Source organism: Atractosteus spatula, chromosome 6 (assembly GCF_055471065.1).
Source record: "Atractosteus spatula isolate fAtrSpa1 chromosome 6, fAtrSpa1.hap1, whole genome shotgun sequence".
NCBI lineage: Eukaryota > Metazoa > Chordata > Actinopteri > Semionotiformes > Lepisosteidae > Atractosteus > Atractosteus spatula.
This window is the reverse complement of record NC_142711.1, coordinates 52,731,803-52,750,779: the sequence shown is the minus strand read 5'-3', so window position 1 is coordinate 52,750,779 and position 18,977 is coordinate 52,731,803. Positions and strand designations below refer to the sequence as shown.

At 41.1% G+C, this 18,977-nt stretch overlaps 1 protein-coding gene across 3 annotated transcripts in view; it reads left to right on the top strand.

The window, feature by feature from the left end:
* The window catches only part of dnajb6b (DnaJ heat shock protein family (Hsp40) member B6b), a 49,911-nt gene that overhangs the window by 359 nt on the left and 30,575 nt on the right, over window positions 1-18,977 (top strand). The window contains exons 1-2 of one of the 3 annotated variants that reach the window (XM_088919607.1): window positions 14,420-14,485; window positions 15,084-15,138. The exons of 1 other annotated variant lie outside the window; for it this stretch is intronic. The gene's annotated coding sequence lies outside the window, so the exon portion shown is untranslated. Of the gene's footprint in view, window positions 1-14,347; window positions 14,486-15,083; window positions 15,139-18,977 lie in introns of those variants that run through there. One more of the 3 variants, XM_088919606.1, reaches the window with a different exon arrangement.

The window sequence follows — 18,977 nt, the reverse complement described above, 5'->3', positions numbered from 1 at the left end:
GTCTGTATGACTAGGATCCCCTGAAAGCGTGAAAACGGCAGAGATTGGGGGGGGGGGGGTCTTTTGTCCTCCAGGATAGTGATGAGGAAAGTGTCCCCCTCAAAACACGGGGTCTCCCCTGATTACGAGGATGGTGGGTCCGTAGACACTCTCTCTACCCCCCACCCCCACCCCCCCAGTTGTGCTGTGAAGTATTTCATGATTGAAGAGTCGCGTCGTCTCTAAATTGCTTTTAGAGGTGAGTATTGGATTTAGTATGTGCGTGCGCTGGGAACCTCATTTCGAGCAAAACACCTCTAAAAGAAAAACCTCGGTGCAGACGTTGGCAGCACGGACCGCACTGGGTGAATCCAGGTCCGGGTCGACCCGGGTTACTGTGTTTTTGGTGTCGCTGCCCCTCACCGCAGCCAGTGACCAACGCCAGTACCTGCTGCTCTATATGAGCAATGTTATTGCTGTTGACAGGGCCGCTCTTAGGATGTCGTCGGGGCATAAAGGCAAAACTGGACGTAACCGGTGTTTTTGTTTTGTGAGTCAAGCGGTGTAAGGAGGTATTACATGGCTTTGGCCCGCCTGCGGTTGTCTTCATACACCGGTGTTTTCAATCCGCACCGAATACCGAGGCGTGTCTGGATGAGTGTGGGTACATCCCCACTAAAGACCCCCCTGTCCACTCCAGCAGGCGCCGAGCACCGTGTATCTGTGTCGTCCTGGTCCCTGGACTGGATTAGCCGGTTCAAATCAAGGTAGTCTTGCCCCTGCGTCCATAGGGCACTTTCTCCTTCCCTCTCCACGGAGTACATGTGAGGCTGGCTGTAGTTTACAGTCCGTGACTTTTAATAATAATATTATTATTGTTAATTGCTTACACTTATATAGCGCTTTTCTGGACACTCCACTCAAAGCGCTTTACAGGTAACGGGGACTCCCCTCAACCACCACCAATGTGCAGCCCCACCTGGACTTTTAGTGATGGGATAATTTGTTAAAAGCTGAGACACGGCCCTCGGTTTGTTTTAACGTCGGCAGAACTGGGAGCACGGCGGCTTTTGTTTTCAGTTCACGATTGGTTTTAGGGCTGTTGTTATTTTCCATTTGTAAGCATTTCCTTGCTGGCGCCGGCGATTTGTCCGTGCGGATCCAGGGCGAGCAAGAGTTATTTCTTATCTTTTTAAAAATGTGTGTGCCAATCTAGTTTTTACACAGCGTGTGAAATTAGGTAAACTGCTGCTGAGCTGTCACTATTTTGACTTTTCTGCAGTAAAAAAAAAACTGAATAGCTGTAGGGGACATTTGTGCTGATTTAGCAAAATTTTTCAATTTTTTCAAGATTTTCATAACGTCTGCTCGTGTATTTAGCGTGAGGGAGTACGCTTTAGTGAGCTGCGGTTGACACCAGAATAAATTCCCGGTTGTGGATGTCCTCTTAATCCCCTTAATACCCTGTGCATGTGGCACAGAAAAGCCATTGCTACAGCGCTTAAAATGTGTTAATTTTCAACAGGTTTACACTCTGAATCTATAGATTCATTTCTAAAGTCCCCTCTATGGTTTATTAATTAGGAAAGAGCTGCTGTTACTGGTGCCTATATTACACACACAACCATGAGACCCAGTGATACTGTTTTCTTAGCAAATGGTATACTTCTGTTCAAGCCATTTGAAAAAGTGTTGCTTGTGAGATCTGTGTTTTTGGTTTCAGGCATATCAGGAGCAAGCACTTCAAAGTGTTTTGAATGTCTTTAAAAATGTAGACATTTAGATAGTTTGCTGGCTGCGTATGAAGTAGCTGGCTTGCCAGTATCTTTGGGAGGTAGTTTTGGCTATGTAAAGATGGGTTGTCTTGCACCAGTTCTAAAGATGGTGGTAAAGTTGCAAACGCTAATCCTAGCCTGCTTTTAACGTAAAATCATATAGTATGATATGATTCTGAGAGAAGGACCTTCCATCAAGACTTTTGGTTTCAGGGGAGTAAGGCTTTAGTTTCAAAGTCAGCGTATTGAGCTACTTGATGCTCTCTTGTTTGTGTAATTCAGGACTGTTGGAGATGAGGCCTTTGTATCTGTGTGTTGGGCCAGCTGCCTTCATGAAATGATAAAGCACACCGTGATTAATGGAGTGGTTACATGAGGAAATAAACCAGAACTGCTCTTTCCTTGTCTGGAAGATAAGAGGACTATGAACCCAAAAACTTTATTTTATTTGGTCATTAATTATATATAATTTATAAAATGTCATGACGTATTTAACCTTTTTCCCTGTGTTTAAGGCTACCTTTTAGAGGCTTTACTTTATTTCTTAACTATAAACAAGCTGAAAAAAATGTTGGAGGAACAGCAGAAAAGGACTTAAGTAGTATAATTCTGAGACTGCACGTTTGTTGAATAAACAGAAATGTAATTTAGACAAGGTATGTGATCTGTTTGCACTGAACTGTTATTTACATCACAATAACTAATTGGACTTCTGTCAGTGATGTACAGACTTTCTGTCCCGACGCAAGATCTTGAGACTTGCATCCCAGTTAAATAAAACAGCAGCCGCAGTTTTAGGGATGGGAAACCCTTTGGTTCAGGGGCATCTGTTTTGATGTCACAATCCATGTGTTGTGATCAAGGGATTGTGTTGGACATGTTACACAAGTGGTTGGTGGACATGAGCATGGGCTACTGCTTATCTGTACTGTTGTATCTTTGTCTGCACACTGTGAGTTGGAAGCAGATAAGCTAGTGAACCCTGAAGTACAGAGCTGACCTTGCTTATCTGTCTTGCTAACGTGAGGGGGGGCTGGACTTGTACAGGCGTCCCCTGTTTTATGGGAGGGTTACATTCCCTGCAGGGGGGAAAGGGGTTCTGTGGAACGGTGTTAAATGTAGTGTTCCAAATGCATTTCGATCATATAAATACATGTTAACATACATTAAGAATTAACACTAAACTTAACGTAAATGTTATTTGGGACATTATTTTAACTAAAAATAAATCAACGCTCGCCAAAATAGGCAGACCATAAGGCTCAAGGGAACGAGATGTGGGCGCTGACTTTGACTCCAAGATAACAGCGGCAGCTATAGCAGGAACGGATGTAAATGGTAAACACGACTACCGCTTGTCTGCGACTACTGCATAAGTAGCTCAGACGCGCAAACCACGGTGGCGAGTGCGTAACTGAAAGCAGAGCGATGCGTTGGGCAGGCTTTGGCGGGAAGAAGCACGTCTATAGTTTGTGCGGTGCATCTTCTGGGCGTTTCGCGGGAATCTGCTCTACCGCCACAGATCACATAAAAACGATTTTTTTTTGCATTAAGGGGGTCAGTCGCATAAAAGCGCATTCGCATAGACAGAAGCCGCATAAAGCGGGGGACGCCTGTATTTGCTTAACATTGCCGCGGTCTAGCCACTTTCCACCCATCCATTTTCTCACCGTTTCTCCCACTTCAGGGTTGAGGGGGAGAAGGAGCTTACCCAAGCAAGTAATGGGTGCAAGGCATGGTACACTTAGATTGGGACATAGGGCAGACGCACAGACACAGTCTCGCACCTAGAGAACATCTGTTAGTTTTCCGTGCAGATAACGTCCTAGGGCAGGAGTTGAACTGAAGCAGCAATGCTATCCACTGCACCCCTGTGCAGTGCACCAAACCTGGTGCTCTGGTTTCCTCCCCCAGTCCATCAACATACTAGTAGATTAATTACTTCACTTGCTGCCCTGTCCAGCTGTTTACTCTCCCTGCCATCTTTTGTTATTCATCTATTAGCATGAATCTGGTCCTGGAGTCAGTGCTCACTGACTGCAAATATATAGCCACCTTAACACATCCATGCCTGCAAATGTTGAGGAAAGATTATTCTTTTGCTCAACCTACTCTGTCATTATTATAATAATTGCAAGTGATAATTGGTTTGGCAAAAATTGTGGGTTGAAAAGCATTGAAACCCCAACTTGCAGTGTAATGCCATTAGGGTGCCACACAAGCCCTTGTATTATTCACTGGTTGAGTTTGAAAGGAAGGACATTATTCTGATTGTGGTGCTCAAAGTACAAAAGTAGTCCAAAACGTGTGTGTGGATGCTCATACTCAAAACCCAGGATTGATTTAGGCTGCACTTCACATCCCATTTCAGGGCTGCCAGCTGAGTTGCTAATTGTATGATTGCCCAGTCACAGATCAGCCTTGTGCCTAAATCCTCCTGCCAGTCCGTTAGCCAGTTTATCAGCCCAAGTGAATCCGCTCTCAGAACTAAGTAATTAGGCTTGGCAGCTTCAATCTGCCACAGACCACACACGGTACAATTCTTTGTGCTCCACTTCAGGATGCAACATGTATGATGTGTTTTTAATGTGCTGTAACAGATTTTAAACCGCTGGTTAGTTTGCTGCTTTTTACAGTCTGTTAACATTCTCGTTCGTTCTTGAGATGTCAGTGGCCAGTGCTATTTTTATTGTAGGTAAATGCAAATCGCCAACCGGAGAGGCTCTGATTGTAGGGAGATTTTCCAAGAGCACCAACTTGTCCCCCTGGAGTTCTCTGTAGCCAGAATTCAGAAATGGTTGTTCTTAATGTTATTGTTTTTTAATATGGGATTTAAGTTTCACAGAATGCTTAAAGTTTGAACTGTAATATTAAAGCGGTTTTGTGTAATAAACAATATAAAACAGTTTTTTTCTGCTTGTGATTGGATTAATCTTAGTTCATTCCTCTTAAGTCAGTTTGGGTAAATCATAATAAAAATAAAGAGAGAGGGACACTTGCTTTTATAACATTTAGCCTGAGAACATACTTAAACTTGCTTTTCTTTTCCTTTGCTGTTCTTAATTACCTGCAATATGCTGGCAGCCCGATGTCTTATTTAATTACATGTTTTCATTGTAGAAGAGTCATTTTTAATGTTCAAACCTCTTTCTTCACAGCACATCATAGCCTGAACTTTTCTCAAGACTGTACAAAAAAGGAAGGCAAAAAATGTTGATTTATAACCGTTTCTCCTCATTCAGGGCCAGGCTTGCTAAGTTTTTTAAAATAGTTGGGGGAAAATGACTTTTAATGTTATTAGAATGTCACGTGCTGGATCTGATCTACATAAATGTTCTGTCATTTAAGTGGCATTTGAATGTCTTGTACTGGATAGATTGGTTTTCAGCCGAAATTTTAATAGTCTTTGATGCAACTGAATTTTTTTTTGTTGAAATTAAAATGAGAGCAGCTTAGTCACTGCAAAAATGTTTTTGGTTTCCACTCTCATGGGGGAGAAAACTGGATGGCAAGTTGGTCCATGTTTTGTTGTAAGAACCATGGCTCAGCTTTACTTTTAAATGTTTGAGTTCTTGGTGCTAAACTGTATGCCTTGAGACAGGCAATGTTTTTGATAACAGTGTAGTAGTCGGCTATCTGGAAAATGCAGTAGTCTGAAGTAGGGCTGGGCGATATGGCCAAAAACATTATCACGATAAAAATTTTCATATCAGGCAATATCGATAAATGTCAAATCATTATTTCTTTCAAGTTTAAAGGCAGATTTTTTCTCCTGAGTGACAGTTGAAGAAACCAGACAGTTAATTGGTAAATTAAACAACTAAACACAATATAAGAACACAACAAACACTTGCCACACAACAGAAACATTAAACAAATCTGAGGTAGAGAGAATTCAAGTCTTTTTTTATGTCAAAATATGCATGAGTAAAATTTACAAAATAAATATCTTAATAGAAAAATTAAATACTGCAGTGTGATAAAACACACATAGAAGATGGCTCAGACAGACTGCAAAGTTTAAAGTGCTCTGTTTTATGTCTGATCGTAAAAAGCCAAAATATCTCCAAATTACCGAAGTTGAATGACCTTTTCTGTCGACGATGTCATCGTCCTTCGAGCTGGTTGTTGGCAGCACTACATTTGCTTCAGTGTTGCTCATTTCTCCGCTCTAACTACAATCCTGTCAGCCACCACCGTGTGGGTAAACACCACCACGTTAGCTGCCTGGTCTGCGACACGCACGCGCACTCGCGCAGTATTTTGTGCGCATGCGCATATCATGCGCAAAGCATAAACATATATATCGAACATTTATCGAACTTTTGTTAAAATTATATCGAGGAAAACTATATCGTGATAATTATCGTTATCGAATTATCGCCCAGCCCTAGTGTAAAGTTATAAGTTGACCGAGTTGCAGTTAATATACTTTTTTAATGTACTTTTAAAAAACAATGGTTTCCCAATGTAGTTGGCTCTAAACTTTTGAATGTTTTTTTGCATTAAAAATGGTGTGATAAAACCATATTACAAATAAATTTTACTTTAATGAGGAGAGGATATACCTGATAAGATTCTACCTGAGAAAAATGTAAAATGTAAAATAGTCAAGTGGGTGAGCTTACTTTGAATGGAATCCATTAAAATATTATGTGAAAATGACTTGCTTAACAAAGCAATAAAAACATCTGTTAGGAGAAAGTACCATTGCTGCACCTCACTTTTGACTTACTTCAGACAGGGAGGGTTTGTGTTGTCTCATTGATAGCGACGTGCCAGCTGTTGTTACTGTACCTGACAATTGAAGCAGAATGGGATTTAGAGGACATGGTGGGGTTGAATGGTCAGGAAGAGAGAAGAGGTGAGCTTGCAGATGCTGAACGTTTGGCGTCTGCAACAACTGACAGGCACCCATATACTGCTGAAACAGAACAAGAGAAAGCAACAGAAGATTTTTCAGAATTGAAAGTTTTTGATTCTACATTTCTAGCACTGTTAGACGGCTGCCTTTTAAAGTAGATCTTCTTAAAGTACAGCACCAACAGTTTACTTTTCTAACACCAATACATTAGTACTGATATTAATGTTCAAAATATACAGACTGTACAAAGTTAGAATGTGTATTCTGGTGTTGTTTTTTAGGAACATAAGGCATTGAAGCACTGTTTCAAAAACTCGTTTGAAAGATGTGCTTTCAAACTTGTTTGATTTGTTGTTCCGTCTAAATAACTTCTGTTTTAAGTTTATTTTTAAATGTAATGCATGATTCACTGTATTTGAATCGTTTCTTTAGAGCACACTGACCTGCTCTGTAATGAAAACCAGTGGCTTGTGCCAGGGATGAGCACCACGTGGATCCCGATCTGTTCAGTCATGCACTCTCGCTTGCTCAGGGACTCTTTGAACTGCCTGAAATCATTGGAATGTCAGAATCTGCCTTCGCTGGAGCAAAGCGGAAAAGTACCTCCCACTCCTCGCCACCCCCCTTTTCATTTTTTCATTCCATAGATAAAGTGGTGTCTCCTGGCAGTGTTTCGGAAATTGTGCACAGCTGGCAGAATGATCCGAGTTTACAATGTTTTCCTCCGTTTCGTGTTGTCCGTCCCCATATCGTGATACACATTGTCCCCAGCATGTTTCCGCCACAGTTGGAATGCAGCTCTCAATGCGTGTTTGCCAGGCAGCCGTGGCTCATAGAAACCAGCCAGCTAACGTTTCAAAGGCAACAGGAGAACCTTCCAAACATTCCTATAAATTGAATTTGCTGATCCACTAAAAAGTCAATCTCTGTGTAAATGTTATTACCGTTCTTGTGCGAGAAATGCACAAGCCATCTTGTGATTACGTTTATACTTTAGATAATGTGGTTTCTGTAGGAAGACGGAAACCATTGTTTATCTTTTACCTTTTGTGAATTTATACATTTCACAATAGTTGCTGTCTAGTTATTTTCTGTGGATAATGAAGGGCAGTGCCACACGTACACTACATTATAGGCTTTAGGCCCTGGAAAAGGAGTCATGGACTAGCTGCTTCTTTTTCTTCCTTTTTCCTGAAAGTGTTTCCTGTGATAATGCAAAGCAACTCTAGATTTGAGAGGTGTGGAATGGGATTGGTGCCCTCTATCAGACTATCGGCAGTAATCCCTATACCTCATCATCTGCACCCTCACTGGGATTCATCTCCTGCTGTGCACAGTGTGTAGTGTACTTCAATGAGCTATTCACCTTCATTTATGAATCTTGCAACATGAACATTTGCGATGAACATTTAGCGTTTTGTTATAATTAGATGAGCTGGATGAAATACCTTAGATTTTTAGCCAAAGCAAATACATCTCTTGGCATGCTGAGTTTTGCCTCTGCCAGCTGTAGGTTCTCTATTTCAAACGAAACATTACAGCTCCTTTTTTTCTCAGTCCATGCACCCATATATAGAAAAACAGGGCCATTCTCCTGCCAAGTTAGAAAAAGATGATAAAATAGCAATCTAATAAACTTTCAAATTGCTGTTTGTTGCACACCAATTGAGCTACAAGGTCTTCAGAGCACGCAATGTTAAAACTTAAAATATGGAAAACCACTGTCTCCATTTATTTGCTGTAATTGAGAACTTGTGATGCTCTACTGTTTTCTGGGCCTTTTCTGTTTTAGGTCCTTTGATAGATGTATAAATGTCCCAATGGCTGGACAGGACCAATTCATTGTGCACAGCAGGATCTGTGCCCGGGGTTAGTTTTTTAATATTCTTCCCACCTATATACGAAGAGTGTGATCTATTTCGTTGGTACTTTTCAAATATGTTAGGAACGAAGAAAAATTGCCAATAAGCTGGAATTAAAATCGTTCTTCAGGTTGCAGTGTAATACAGGACAAAAATGTAGTTACTTTCGTGTTTTTCTAATCAAAGTCATTACAGTGTCATATGATGTTAGGGCACTATGCAGTTTTTCTTAATGACCATTTATTTGCCAAGGACTCAACATATCCTGTCGAATGCATTGGAAAATGGTACACGCACAAGCACACGAGATAACCATCATGAACGTCGCTCACTCTTTAAAGCTGTTTTATTTAACCCAAAAGACACCTGCCAAGCACTTTACCAGTTTGCCTGGAAACTGGGGAGTTTCTCTGAATGGCACTGCTGCCTCACAGCTCCAGGGTTTCAGGATCAATTCCAACTTGGCTTGCAACCGTAAGTTGTTGTGGAGTTTGCTAGTTTTCCTGATGTTAACAGTGGCTTCCTGCTGGATGCACTGGTTTTGTCCGGTCTTCCAAAGGCATGCTGTTCAGGATTGTTTGGCAATCTTAAGCCTTTGCCACACTGCAGGACTCGACATGACTTGACTTCTAGTCGAGAGCATGTGAAAATTAATGACCACAGTTGCTGAATCTCGCTGCCTTCTCTGTCCTAGAGGGTGTCAAATCATACGACTAGGAATCGCAGGGAGTGACTAGTTACACGATTCCCTCACGACTTTCCATCACGGTTCCAAATCTCGTATTGCACTGCGAAAGTACTGCAAGGCAACCTCATTTGGCAGCCAATCAACGAGGAGCACCATACGAAAGTCAACAAACAACAAACACGTAACGTGGAACAGACATCTGTGCTGGCTCCAAAGTTTGACGAGCCTCTCCTCCATTTGCACGGTCCAAAATGCTCGCTTCTTTCCTTGCAGCCGCATTGTATGCACTGTACTTCTGGTTGAGCGCTCATTGGCTGTGACTGTTGCAGACACAAGAGCCCACCCCTACGACTTGCGACTCTCTACAAGAACATCAAGCCAGTTTGATTTTATCGTAGCGAGTTGCAGAGAGTCGTAGGGACTGTTAAGAGCGCTAAAGTTGCTGGGGGTGTCACACTACACAACTGATGGGAACATTACCCAACCTTTTTGTTGGAGGAGATGTCAGGGGAACCTTCTGCTTGTAATTTATACATTTCACAATAGTTGCGGTCTAGTTATTTTGTGTGTCCAGTACTTCTGTTGGGTCATGCAGGAGTTGAATCAAATAAGCTTTATGGTCCAATTCAGATCTCTTCATTTGTATATTTCTACTGGATTGTGTAATGAGATACTTATTTTTAAATCCTGATATCATACCTGATGAGCTGATGTGTGGTGAACATACTGGTACACTTTGGCTGCTGTTGCATTATCCAGGTGGGGGCTACACATTGGTGGTGCTGGAAGAGAGTCTCCTTTGCCTCTAAAGAGCTTTGAGTGGAGTGTCCAGAAAAGCGCTATGTATGTGTAAGGAATTATTGTAAATAAATCTGCCTTGAATCATTCTAGCAATGGGGAGATGTTATTTAAACAATTGGAAGAAGAGGGAGGCTGATCGAAAAGCTTGTTTTGAGAAAATATCTCGTTTGTAAGTATGACTGAAAGCCGATGTTTTGAAGAGGCAGTGGAATGTTTGTAATGTCAAGTTGACTTTCCGTAATCGCCCAGTCTCATTGGGTGAGTGAGCGTGCAAAAGCCCTTGTTTGCATTTGGTTTTGTTTTAGGAATCCATCTAAATGTGTGTCTTATTTACATTTGTGTAGTTTATAGAATCCAGAGTTCTATGGCAGTGTAGCCTCTGGTTTATTGATTAAATATTGGCATTTATTGGAAAGGCACAGTTATGGTTCAGGTTTTTTTCAGCTCTCTGCTCTTAAACTGTGAAAACCGTAAATTCTTGTGATACTAATCAGTATTGAATAGTAAAATAGGTAGAAATTGCCAAAAATATATTGTTTTAGATGACCTAACAAAGAGACTGCGGGTTATTCTTTAGGTAGTAGAAACATTGTCCACTGTAGTTTTCCTTTAAGGCTTTGTTAACCTTGTGTGTTTTCTTGTAAATGAAATTATTTTTAAAATCCTTTTCAGCACTTAGTCCTTCGTTTAAGAAATACCCTGCTCTAGATGTGTAATTTGCAGAGATTTAGCAAATATCCCAGCTTGATCATTCTACTTTTCTCTCCTATCAAGCTCTCAATGGTTTTTTGATCTACTTTCACATGGACCCAGATACTTAATTTTCAAGCACCTGTCTTTTGCAACCACACTGTACTTAAAGAAGGGGGAGTTTGGAAATCCAGGAGTGCTACTAATTCCTAGCTGCAACAAGTGGCGCAGAGGCAAAATAAAGACAATTAAAAAAAGCGAGAACTATACCTGAATGGATACCATTCAGCACAGAGGGTATCCCCAGGAACAGAGCTGTGTGCACTGTTATTTTAGTTGGGTTTTCTGAACCCGTTGGTTTCGTGCGCTGTCATTTAGAGAGAAGGCTGGAAGACCTATACCATCAGCAACATCAGTTCTCTGGTCTCACTAAGCCTCCCCATCTTTTCTCCTGTTGGACCTTGGTTTATTGACTTATTGGCCAGTTGCTAGGCAACACCTGCCACAGAGACTGACATTTTGTTTTAGTAAAAGCTGACCCTGAATGCAGTAGCTGTTTGTCTGTACTGGTTGCTAGAGATTGAAAATACATACTGTGCAATGACGGGGACATAAAATTCATGCTATTAGTGTGGGGAAAAACTGTGTGCGGGACAATTTTCTCCGAGTCATTTCTAAACAATTACACATGCTCTTCGACTTAACACTTTCTGAAACGGGAAAAAAACCCTTTTTGTACATCTTTGTGAGGAACAAAATGCTTCTTTGGGGGAATGTTTAATGAAATGTTCTTTCATAAGCAAAAGTTATGGCCTTCTATTAAAAGTACACCCAATCAGTCGATTGAATGGTTGATCAGCACTATTGGTTGTTATGGTTTACTACACTTCTCTGTCCTGCTGTGAACTCTGAACATAAAGTGGATATCAAAAGTCTACACAACCTTATTGAAAATTTTGTCGATGTAAAGGCTGAAATCAAGACAAATCATGCCAGACCCTTTTTCACCTTTTAATAAAATCTTGTATCCAACAGTATTGAAGTGAAAAACAGATGGATCATTTTTAGGAAAAATAATTTACAAAACTGTCACTGCCTTGGTTCCGTAAGGGTGCACACTTATAGGAAGTGCACACAGTGCACGTATAACTAGGTATTCCGGTTAAGCAGAAAGATAGCTCTTGAAAAGAAGCTATTCAAATACAGAGTGGTTTTGGTTTTAATAGACAGGTAGAACCTTCCTGAAGTATGAAACGGCTGGTTACCTGGGTGGGAGGGGTTATCTTCATTTTTTCCTGTTCGCTTCTTTGCTCTGGAACTGTACCGATCATCGGTGGATGGCAGGTGTCAGCCAATGTACCCTATCTGCAAACTGGACAACACCCTACAGTTCACCTTTGGAGTGGGCAGACGCATAACCAAACCCAACAGTTCAGTTATAGAGGCAGTCGGAATGTTCTCGATAATGGCTCTGTAAGGCCCAGAATTGGTGGAGAGATACCAATGTTTTTTCAGTTGGCGCAGAAAGTACATTCCTTGCTGTGCTTTCTTTGTGATACTGGTGATATTCGTGTCCTATTTAAAGCTGTGGCCAGTGCCAGTCTGTAGTCTCAAGCCCCCGAGCATGAGTCACAGTCCGGCCTTTCTTGGCACGTATACCTCCTCCCATCAGTCTCCCTCTGCTGCCAGACTGGAGGAGTGAAGGCAGCTCGTCTCCGGCTGTGCTGGTCTATAGCTAGATGTTATTTCTTCTGTAACTGTGAGTGAAAACTTCCTTTTCTGTATGAAATGGATTTTTAATTACATCCGGTGTACAAATGTCGGTTATTTTTATAATATAAAATATACATCTAGTGGTTTGATTTACTGGGGCAATTAGAAATCGTAACAGTGGTCTGCGAGAGTGCTTTAGGGCTTTTTGGACTCAATGGGATGGAATAACAACCAGTTGCTGTGTACGGATATACAATATCATTGATATATATATATATGATATATACAATCTATATTATATATAATGATGTGTATAATATACATGTATGATATCATAATTGATTTTAATTGTTGGTTAATATTAATATGTCAGTTGGTCGATTTTGATACTGATCATTTAGGGATTACAGAGAATTGATAACATTAAAGCTAAATATACAATCAGCTATATCATTTCTTACCTCAGTCTTCTATTTAATCATTCTCAATGACAAGTAAACATTCATTGGAACATGTTTGGGGTATAATGGTTAAGCTCTTGATTATAACATGAATATTGAAATAGTTCTCCCCCTGAACACACTGGCCAAGCAGTTCTGTGTGCAATTTGAAAATGCTGCTGAAAGAACAGAGTTGGGTTTTTCCCTCCATCTTCCGAGGACGTCCCGTGGCTCAGAGAGGAAGAGCGTGGCGCAGAGAGGAAGAGCGCGGCTCGGGAAAGCTAGCGTTCCCCTGAATGTGGCTCTGAGCGCAGCGGTTCACTTGGATTCAGCCGCAGGCGAGACGGGTGGGGAGAACCTGGGGCGTGCTCAGAATACGACCTGCTATTAAGGCCGTTTGACAAAAGAAGTATTCTGTAGTTCATGTGGAATTTACCGTTTGGTGCATGAGACGCAGGATTTCCCTTGTGTAAAGAGAAATGGGGGGTAGAATTGGGTTTACGTGCAGGTTCGTTGTCTCTTGGCCCGGCATCTTAAATTAAAGTTTGCGCTGCAGTGGTTGCTGCCATGTGGTCGATAATATCATCTGGCCAGGGTTCGATTGAGAGAGTGGAGCAGAGCAGAGGGAACTGTGCGTTACCTTTAGAAACGCCTGCTGCTTCCCAATTGATTGGTCATGTTTTGGGCGATTACCCAATGTCCTCTGCCCTGGAGTTTTAATCAGGGTGGTCTCCCTTGGTAAGTACCATATTGGAAAATACAGATGTTTCCGACAGACACCCTGCTTAGTTGTCCTGGATTACGTTCAAGACATGGGTCATGCTGCCTGTCAGTGAGGTCTCTTAAAGCTTCATCTCTAGTGCTTTACACAGAGGCTAAGCTGCTGGAGTTGTGTGGTCAAGGCAACGGAATGGTTATTAGAAATCTAAATTTCTTACTGTAATTATATGCCTTGCTGCGAAATCATTTGGGGTTATTGCAATTCACGATTTTACATAAAATAGCACTGGAGGATTACATTTACCCCCTTAAAAGCTGTGTTTGAATGTCTGGCCTTTTATATCTGGCCTTTACAGATATGTGCTCCATCACTTTTCTTGGCATGATGAGTAAGAAGCTAGAAATATGAAGATCTGAGTTGGGCTGACAGTATCTGTGATTGGGCCCTTCAAACCCAGGAGGCTCATGTAACTGAAGATTATTTTCCTGTGCTCTTTTGGCAGTATAGGCCAAAAGAGAGCCGTGCTTCAGCTGTCAACCAGTGAGAGCTGCGCGATGGACAGTCTGGCTGGTGTGGGCATTGCTTTTTGGGAGCTGCAGTAAATGTTAGAGTATCCTTCTGTAACAAAACGTTTTCTGCCAGATTTATGGATAACAACATTGTTGTGGTTCACTTTCACACCTAGCAGTGAGCAGACCAAGCGTATTGTTCAACAACCTCGCTGAATAAGGTCAGCGCCGATCAAGAAGGGTATGAAGCAGCATGAAATACCGCACATTGGAAAGGGCGCTAAGCTGCCAAGATGATATAAATAGCTAAAAGCAGGAGACAACTCAGTTCTGGGTGGACTTAGTTGCTGATCGCTTTAGAATTTTTTTTCCGAGTTCACTCTGTGCTGCACACTTCCAGAAGTAAAAGGAAAAAGTTGTGATGTCTCGGCTTTATATTAAAGGTAGGTTTACAAGCTTCATAAAATGGATGTCTTCTCCGTGCAGGCTGTGAATAGTTATTCAGTCGCCCTTGAAAGATCTCAAATGTACTGTTCTGCCTAGCTTGTGTTCTAGCCATCTTAGCTACTTTAATATGGCATACTGTGTTATTATAAGTGGGGAAATAAAATACTGTGTACAATATAAGCTTTTCTTAGAAGGACACATTTGAGTTAATGTGTCAGAGATTATTAGGCTATTGGAAGTTTGGTTTTTACTTATCTTATTCTTAGTTCATATCTTCTCTAAATGCTGTATAAAACAACAAAATTCCCTCAACTTAACCTGATTGGAGAATGCAGGTCATCAGTTATATGTGAATCTACTTAACAGATGCAGAAAAAATCCTTTTTTTAAATTACATATAAGGGTAATGTCATGGCACAGCTATGGGACACCAAAGGGACCTATTGAATTGCAGTTTGATCGCTTGCTGACTGTACTGATTTATTAGAAAATGCATTGTTTTAATGTTTTTTATTCTACACGAGTCTGCAAAATCCTCAAAACGTCCTCAAATAAGGTAACAGGCTCGTCTTATACAGTACCTTTTATCAACAGCTGTGTCATCACCCTGCAACTGGCAACCCACTGAAGCTCAGCAGGTGTGAGTCTGGTCAGTACCTGGATGTGAGACCTCCTGGGAAAAACTAAGGTTGCTGCTGGAAGAGGTGTTAGTGAGACCAGTAGGGGGCTCTCATCCAGTGGTCTGTGTGGGTCCTAATGCCCCAGTATCGTGACAGGGACACTATACTGTAAAAAAGGCACCGTCCTTCAAATGAGACGTAAAGCTGAGGTCCCGACTCTCTGTAGTCATTAAAAATCACAGGGTATTTCTCAAAGAGTAGGGGTGTTACCCTAGTGTCATGTCATTCTAATAATTCCCATCTATGAATTGGGTTCATTATTCTGTTCTCCTCCCCATTACTAGCTAATGTGTTGTCAGTTTACTGGTGCACTATGGCTGCTGTCACATCGAGGTGGGGGCTACACATTGGTGGTGGTGGGGGAGTACCCATTACCTGTAAAGTGCTTTGAGTGGAGTGTCAAGAAAAGTGTTATAAAAGTGTAAGGATTTTTCTTCTTATTATTATTGTACCTTGTGTTGTCTTAGGCAAGAGCTGTAGTTTAAAACCTTGATCTTTACCTATGCAATGGGAGTCTTAATGTACATCTGTTGACTCTTGGCTGGTGCTCATAGGCACTTGGCAAGATACTCTGGCACCGATTCCAGCCCTGGGAGCCATGAGGGGTAGAGTATTGCTCATTGGCTCTCCCCCTCCAATGTTCCATAAGGTTTTTACACAGGATGATACCAGCACAGATTCAAAATGTAACTTGAAGAGGAACAACATGTAACATAAACAGCATGGGCACTTTCACTAAGAAACTGGCAAAGCAGTGCTATGAAAATGAGTGATTTGAAAACAAAAGAGCTAGTAGAGAGTGCAATAAATCTAGGAAGATTTGGCTAAGTAAAGTCCAAGGTGCATGAAAGTAGTTTCTTTGTTACTGTTTTTTGTAATGCTTTTTTCCAGCATTAAAGAATGGATGGTAGTTTGAGATTAATGGGGCACACTTACTAAGTCCACTGACACTTAAAGATAAACTTCTGCAGTATTTTCAGCCCAAAATTACACATGGCCCCGGTCTCCTTTTCTGTGCAGTTTCATAATCTATATCTCTTCAGCTGTGATATCACTTACTGTTACATCTAAAACTACTGTATGTTGACAAAATAAATTCAGAAAGTTGTTTTTTTTGCCCTTGATAGTGTAGAAGCCAGGGTTTGTATTACACATTGGTCATCCTGTCAAAGGTTGTGTCTCCTGACTAGGCATTGACAAAATCACTCCAACGGACTTAAGAATCAGTAGCGTTTCCCATACTTCTACAATACTTCTGAGTCTATCAATTAGTAGTAGAACAACTAGTGAAGACCACATTTTGTGTTTGACACAAGGGCCAGGCTGTTGAATAGAGGCAGAATGTTGCTTAGTAAAGACATTACTCATTGTTTTCTAGAAACCTACACTATGCAGCTGTAGAACTCAACACTGAATTGCCTTATTATAACTTGCTGTTGGAGCTGGACTGCTTGGTGATCTCTTATGATAACTAGTACAGTTTTGCCATTCCTTAATATTTAAAGTTTTGTTTTACGCTTCATTGAATGGATTTTAGACTTTCCAAAGGCCGACTTAAATTGAGAGTTGAGATTCTTTTTACCCTTCATGAAAGCACCAATTTCTACTTAAATTTAGGCTACCTTTTGCAGATGCTAATATTTGTCGAAAGCTCATTTTGGTCTATGTACACAATTAAAATATGTACTTGTTTAGGAGAGAACAGATCTGGTGAACACTGATCTGGTTGACACTGTGGGGTAAACGCTGAAGATTTTGCCGATAACTGATTGTTGGACGTCTTTAGCTAAAGTTGAACAATAATAAAACATTTTAGTGTAATTTCTGGTATCAATGATGTCAACATTAGTTACTAGTGAAATACAAAAATAACACAATTACATACCCCTTTAAGGAGCTGATAGATGCTTACAGTAAAATAGAGAACCTTATTATTAGTGGGATACTACTGTTTTAATGTTCCCAGAAACTTGATTCATTTTTAAGAAGTTTCAATTTGGATTAACGGGCCAATGTACATTTATTTTGCATCTCAACATCTGATGTAAAGTGTGCATTTTACAGTTAAAGTAGTGGGTAATCTGGCTCCACATTGTTTATCTACTGAAATTGTATAGATTCAAACAGTATTCCGCAGTATAGATTCAAACTGTCATTACAAAAATAGGCCAAAGTTTCCCCACATTAAACTATTTGAAAGTGTAGTAATTGGTTAGAAGCTTCTTTGACTTGGGGTGTTTTTCTTCCTTCTCCCTGTATGTTGACTCACCAAGTTCCTCTTTCTTCAGCTCAGTAGTAATAATACTGTAGGTCTGTCTAGTACCACTGGCAGTGTAAAAAGGGATGCTTGAACTAAAGTTGACGTTGACTTGCTAGATCCAACGGTCTACATAAATCGATCAACTGGAATTATATTTTTTAGCAAATAAGGAAAATGCCCATTGCCAGCTGTTTCTGCTGCAGCATTTGAAATGCTGAAACTGGCTGCTGTCCCGATGGCAGATTAAACTGCTTAATGCAGTCATCTGCCATATGGCCAGTGGTCTCTTCACTGGTGCTAATGTTAACGTTACCATTCCTATCCTTACAACATTTTTGGGGGGTTACTAAAACTTAAACTTATCACTTCACAGACCTTGTTGACATTGTAGACCTTCACAGACATTGTAGCGTGGACACTTTGTGACGAGTTATAACTAATGAATGAGTTTGACTGCAAGTGCTGCCTTTCGCTGAGCAATTCAGGTCAGTCCGTTTATGAGTGATGATATAATGAAGGAGAAGCACAGGGTTTTCCACCATGAACAAACACTGTGGAGCCAAATGGCCCAACTACCTTAACTGTACAGGGTGCAGCCTACATTATTAGTATTAGTGAAGACCAAACTTTGAGACCAAGACCGGACTAGAGCCAAAACTGTGTAAAGCATTGAAGACCAAGTGCAGTTGTAAAAAATATAGATTTTGTTGAGCCTGGCTTCTAAATGAAATTCTCCCCACAAGTCTGTAATACGTTCTGTAAGGTACCTTACAATTTTTGTAGCGCAGTACAGAGTAACAGCATTGTACAGATCCCGATAAGCTCTCGGCAGCTGCCAGCACACTAAAATCCCTGGCCTTCAGTAGCTTCTTTGCACTGTGATTAGGTGATGAGATGCTGGAATTTACATAAACTGGGGGAGTGAGTGACAGAATTTAGTGCTTTAATCACGTGTTAAGTGACCAGCAGTGAGACTTTAGCTAAATATAAATTCTGGGAAGTAAATTAAAATACTAATGTCATTATAATAATTGCAGTTATTCTTAGGTACGAGCACTCAAGTACTTAGGAACTCTGAGTAGGGGGAAGTCCCGTCTGAACACAAAGGTGAACTGTGAGCTCCGATGAGGGATTTTTCTTTGGGGAAAAAGCAGTTGATCCTGATGAACCAACATTATAAACTCGCCGCATTGTTTGTACGATGTGAAATTGAAAAATATGAGCGCTGCTGGTCCAAGCTAGGGCTGTGCTCTGGTCCTGTGACTGGGATTGTCGGAGAGCTTCCAGGGCGTAGTTAGGGCGAATCAGCCAGGTGTCTCTCAGCTTTTCAGTAAACGACTTCTGTGACTTGCTGGGCACCTGCGGTGAGGTCAGTGAGGTACGTAGCCCTTCTGAACAGGGCAGATGACTCTAGCTGCGAGTACAGAAGGACCATGTCTGAGTGTTGCGTTCTCTCCTGAGTGGGTAGAGGAGTCTATGATGTTGAATGAGATCTTAATGGCAGTTTGTTGGTTCCACATTGGACAGTCTATTATAACTGGTGCTTCT